Source organism: Chiloscyllium plagiosum, unplaced genomic scaffold, assembly GCF_037043375.1.
Source record: "Chiloscyllium plagiosum isolate Xiang-an unplaced genomic scaffold, Cpla_swu_hap1 HiC_scaffold_48, whole genome shotgun sequence".
NCBI classification, from domain to species: Eukaryota; Metazoa; Chordata; class Chondrichthyes; order Orectolobiformes; family Hemiscylliidae; genus Chiloscyllium; species Chiloscyllium plagiosum.
Genome location: NW_028270186.1, coordinates 4,837,550 through 4,843,848, shown reverse-complemented (window position 1 = coordinate 4,843,848; position 6,299 = coordinate 4,837,550).

Sequence of the window (6,299 nt, the reverse complement as noted above, 5' to 3'; positions counted from 1 at the left end):
GGTATCTTGGGGCACAATGTAAACTGATTGGCCAAATTTGAAATTGTTTTTGTATCCAGGCAACCCAGCTAATCTACCTGTTCGACCTAATGTTAGATTTTAAATTTTCCAGTACTCTGTGTGCTTCTCTAAGTCCTTGCAAGCTTTTACACTCTTTTAAAAGGTGCCCCTTACATCTTCATAACACTGGTTTTGAGGTCTGGAAAGTGTCTATTATAAACACAAATCTTTCTTTCTATGAAGCTCATGAAAACCCAATCAATGTCCTTACCAATAAGGATACAATGAAAATTCATAATGGAAATGTAAAAGCAGAAAGGGTTGGAGATGTATGACACAGCATTGGAAAGCATCTGTATGCTTTGATATAGATAAAAAGCCACAAAATGCAGATATATGGGTAAACAGAATGGTTTTGGATGAGGACAACTCTTAAGAGGGAAGATGTCCAGTTGAGATCTCCTGAGCCTCATTGATGTGCACAATGGGGCCTTGACCTACACTTCAGGTTTAAACCCACATTCTTGTTCATTCACTGAATTCTGAGCAACCTGGATGAAAGAATGTGAGGCATTTTTAAAAAACACATTTGCTTTTGAATATGTTTGTGTATAAATCACAAATGTGTTGGAGGTGTGAGAGATTTCTTTTGCCCAGACAGATGAGAGTTATCCAGTCACACACAGAAGAGTTTGTTAGCTTTCCCACTGGTGAAAGAGGGCAATGTATCATGCGGATGGACACGGCAGGTGACCAATGATGCCAGCCTGGCCAATGAGAAGACTGGAAGTGGAAAGTCAGTCAGTGTAACTTCCTAATTTATATCCAACATTATCATCTCCAAGCTCGAGCTGACTGTTCATTTAGGCTCATTGACGACGGTCGAGTTTATCTTGATTTTTAAAAGGACCAGAGGGGAGAACAATGGATGTCAATCCCATCTGCAGACCCTGTTTATTCAGAAAGAGGGAAGTAATTCATGCAAAAGATTGAGAGTGACCTAATGGATAAAATAGAAGCCTTTGAAATAAAAGTGCAAAAACATGTGTTAAAATTTCAATCACAGATCATTGGATAAATGTAGAAATACTTGAAATTGATAGGTCAAAATGAATGTAAAAGATTGCATTTACAGAGAAAATGTTATTATTTCAGCCATCTGGCTCCAGCTGAAAAGCTACAGAGCTCCTTTCATGGGCAGGTTGGGAAGCAGCAGTGAGGCCAGACCCACACACACTGTTGGAGGACAGATATCACAGCCGGTTGGTGGATGTGTGAAGGTGGCACAGGGCACGTGAGTGTGCCAGAGTGTGACAGCGGCTCTTCCTGCAGGAACACCACAAGCAGCACCAGCAGCAGTGTGAACATTAAACCAAATCATTGTTTCTTCTGATTAAAATACAACACTGTTTAAGTCTGAAATAAAAACAGAAAATGCTGGAGATATTCTACAACTCTCGCAACATCTCGGGAGAGAGAAACAGAGTTCCCATTTTCCTTCTTGGGTTCATTGAACAGAGACAGAGTACTGGCCTTGACACTTCTGGACAGATATCTGGAATCAATCTCATCCCACTTGCCAGTCCCATATCCCTCTCAACACTTCCTATTCATATACCCATCAAGATGCCTATTAAGTGCTGTAATTGTAGCAGCCTCCACCACTTCCTCTGGCAGCACATTCCACACACGCACCACCCTGTGTGAAGAAGTTGCCCTTTCAGTCCCTTTTATATCTTTCCCCTCTCATCGTAGCCCTATGCCCTCCAGTTCTGGACTCCCCCACCCAGGGAAAAGACTTTGTCTATTTATCCTGTCCACACCTCTCATGATTTTCTAAACCTCTGTAGGTCACCCCTCAGCCTCTCTGACACTCCAGAGAAAACAGCCCCAGTCCGTTCAGCCTCTCCCTGCAGCTTCAATCCTGGCAACATCCTGGTGAACTTTGTATAATCCTTGTAAATACTGTGTCACTCTTTGCACTGAGATCAGGTTATGATCCCCAGGATAAAGACTGGTCAGTTGAACATGGGGGAAAAATCAGCCCTGACCAAAATTAGCATCCTGTGGACTGAAGGTTTGCTCCTCAAGTCCAGACCTTGAAGGGGCAACCTCAGGGTTCTTGGGTTCCTCACTCAGTTGAACCTCGTGGTTGCACCTTGGCCTTCAAGTGTGTTCGATGCCAGGGTGTCCAAGTGATTGTCCTATTGCTGCTTGCCATCAGAAAGTGAGACGCTAGTATCTACCGACATGGGCAGCAAGGGGTAGGAGGGGTAGATTTGGTATGGTTTATTGTCACATACATGTATTTATTGCAAATTCAGCATTGTTTGTAGAATAGAACAATATAGAACAACATGGAACTATAAAACAAAACAACACAGAGCAGGCTCATTCGGCCCTCGATGTTGCGCCGACCTGGTGAACTATTCTCAGCTCATCCCCCTACACTAGCCCTTCATCATCTATGTGTTTATCCAGGGATTGTTTAAATCTCCCTAATGTGGCTGAGTTGACTACATTAGCAGGTCGTGCATTCCACGTCCTCACCACTCTCTATGTAAAGGACCTGCCTCTGACATCTGTCTTAAATCTATCACCCCTCAATTTAGTTATACCCCTTCGTACAAGCTGACATAATCATCCTTGGAAAAATATTTTCACTGTCTACCCAACCTAATCCTCTGAACATCCTTATATGTCTCTATCAAATCCCCTCTTAGCCATCTTCATTCCAATGAGAACAGGTTCAAGTCTCTCAGCCTTTCCTCATAAGACCTTCCTTCCAGACCAGACAACATCCTGGTCAATCTCCTCTGCACCTTTTCCAATGCTTCCACATCCTTACCGAAATATGGAGACCAGAACTGTACACAATATTCAGTTAGCCAGTTTCTAATCCAAACTGCTAAATCACCCTCAATTCCATGCCACTGCATTTTCTCCAACAGCCTACCATGTGGAACCTTAGGGCGGCACGGTGGCACAGTGGTTAGCACTGTTGCCTCACAGCGCCAGAGACCTGGGTTCAATTCCCGCCTCAGGCGACTGACTGTGTGGAGTTTGCACGTTCTCCCCGTGTCTGCGTGGGTTTCCTCCGGGTGCTCCGGTTTCCTCCCACAATCCAAAAAATGTGCAGGTTAGGCAAATTGGCCATGCTAAATTGCCCGTAGTGTTAGATGAAGGGGTAAATATAGGGGAATGGGTCTGGGTGGGTTACGCTTCGGCGGGTCGGTGTGGACTTGTTGGGCCGAAGGGCCTGTTTCCACACTGTAAGTAATCTAATCTAATCTAATCTAATTTATCAAAGGCTTTACTGAAGACCATGTATAGCACATCAACTGCCCTACCCTCATCTACTTGCTTGGTCACCTTCTCAAAAAACTCAATGAGGTTTGAGAGACATGACCTGACGAATGCATGTTGACGATCTGAAATCAAATTTTGCTTGCTCGATGATTATAAACCTTATCTCTTATAATCCTTTCCAAAACCTTTCCTACAACAGAAGTAAGGCTTATTGGTCTATTATGATCTGGGTCATCTCTACTGCCCTTCTTGAACAAGGGCACAACAGTTGCAATCCTCCAGTCCTCTGGCGCTAAATTTGTAGACAATGACGGCTCAAATATCAAAGCCAAAAGCTCTGCTGTTTCCTTCCCTAGCTTCACACAGAATACCATCCGGCCCAGAGGACTTGTCTCCCTTCTCTCCTTCTTGAATTAATAATACCTGTTCGTAACTAACCTCGATCCTTTCTTGTCTAATATCTCGTACCTCATTCTTCTCCTGTACAATATTCTCCTTTTCCCGAGTGAAAACTGAGAAATGTTCATTTCGCTCCTCTCCGATCTCCACAGGGTCCACACTCAACTTCCACTTCTGTCTTTGACTGGCCCTGTTCCTATCATAGTTATCCTTTTATTCCTCACATACCTATAGAAAGCTTTAGGGTTCTCCTTTATTCTATTTGCTAAAGACTGCTCGTGTCCTCTCTTTGCTCTTCTTAACTCTCTCTTTAAATCCTTCCTTGCTGATCTGTAACTCTCCATCGCCTCATCTGAACCATCTTGCCTCATCAACACATAAGCCTCCTTCTTCTGCTTAACAACAGATGCAATTTCTCGAGTAAACCACAGTTCCCTTACCTTATCACTTCCTCCCTGCCTGACAGGGACATACCTATCAAGGACACGCAATATCTGTTCCTTAAACCAGCTCCACATTTCCATTGTCTGCATCCCCTGCATTTTGCTACCCCATTCTATGCATCCTAATTCTTGCCTAATCGCACCTCATCTACTCCTTCTCAAGGGGCATAGAACAGACAACAGTACAAGCCCTTCAGCCCTCGACGTTGTGCTAACCTTTTATCCTACTCGAACATCAGATCAACCTCCATACCCCTCCATTTTACTCTTATCCATGTACCTATCCAAGAGTCGCTTAAATGTCCCTAATGTCTCCTAACAATGCTGGCAGTGCATTCCATGCATCCACCACTCTGTGTGAAGAACCTACCTCTAACATCTCCCCCAAACTTTCGTCCAATTACCTTAAAATGATGCCCCTTCGTGATAGCCATTTCCACTGAGAAAAAGTCTTTGGCTATCCACTTTATTTATGCCTCATCACCTTGTACACTTCTATCAAGTCACCTTTCATCCTCCTTCACTCCAATAAGAAAAGTCCTAACTCTCTCAACTTTTCTTCATAAGACATGCCCTCAGTCCGGGCAGCATTCTGTTAAATCTCCTCTGCACCCTCTCTAAAGCTTCCACATCCTTCATATAATGAGGCAACCAGAACTGAACACCATATCCCAAGCTTTTTAGAGCTGCAGCATAACCTTGTGGCTCTTAAATTAAATCCCTCTGCTACTGAAAGCCAATACATCATATGCCTTCGTAACATCTATATCAACTTGAAGGGATCTGTCGACGTGGAACCCAAGATCCGTTTGTTCCTCCACACTGCCAAGAATCCTGCCTTTAACCCTGTAATCTTCAAATTCGACCTTACAAAATGAATCACACTTTTCTAGGTTGAACTCCATCTGCATTACTCAGCACAGCTCTGCATCCTGTCAATGTCCCATTGCAACCGACAACAGCCCCCCTCATGATCCACAACTCCACTGATTTTGGTGTCATCGGCAAACTTACTAACTCACCCTTCCACTTCCTCATCCAAACATGGCAAGTAACCATTTCAGACTGCCGAAAGGGCATCAGAGATTGTTGGCTTCAGAAACAAGCAGAAAGTACAAAAACAAAGAGTTACGACAAACCTTTGAAAAAACACTGTTCAACTGGTGAGCAGGAACAACTGCTCAAATTGCAAAGAAGTATTTCCAAGCCAATTACTTCACATTCCTTTCCCATTTTATTTGAAACTTCCCAGCTTGACAAATCAAGAGACCATTTGGCCAATTGTCCCTCGATTGGATGTTCAATGGTTGACTGCTGCTCTGTCTTGATAGATCTATCTTATTCATAACTTGCTCGCGCGGAATTTCCTGTCCAACATTCTTGCCATGATGACCTTCACAGAACATGTTACAGATCTGAAGAACACTCAACAATCTCCCAGATACACAGTCCCTGTCCCCCCCCGGGGGATTCCATCACAGAATGCTAATCAGACTGAAGACCATCCGGAAGGAAGACTTGCATTCACTGAGCACCTTGCATCACCTTGGTGATTTCTTCAGGAGTGCAGCCTAAGTTAATGGGCTTGCAGCTGCTAATTTCCACACATCAAGCTCCCACTAACTTATTAACAGGCAGGCCATTGTCTAACACTTGTTGAACGTCACATCAATTCCACCAGTCCTCCTTCACCAGACTGTGCAAGGGTCACCGAATGTGAAACGTTAATTCAGATTTCTCTCCATAGACCTGTTGAGTCTGTTTTGGGTTTCTGATTCCCAGCATCCACAGTTCTTTCGGTTTTTATTTAGAGCCGGTGAAGTGTTGGACAAACGGAGCCTCAGTACGGTGTCTGAACTGCAAGGTGACAGTGCAGCACACCCCCGGTACTGCAGTAGGAGCATCACCGCAGGCTGACCTGCTTAAACGTCTCAGGTGGTACTCAACAAACAAGGTGCCTCACAAAAAAAACACACAAGGCCTGCTGTGGTCTCCACAGCGACACTCAGACCTTACAGATCTCTCTCTGTCACCCACCCCGGACTGTGAACCTGGAGCATGTCTGAGGGAATAGTATCTATACTGAAATAAATCCGAGCTGTACATATGCAGGGCCCTGCATCTCAAGGGTCAGAGGGACATGGGGCT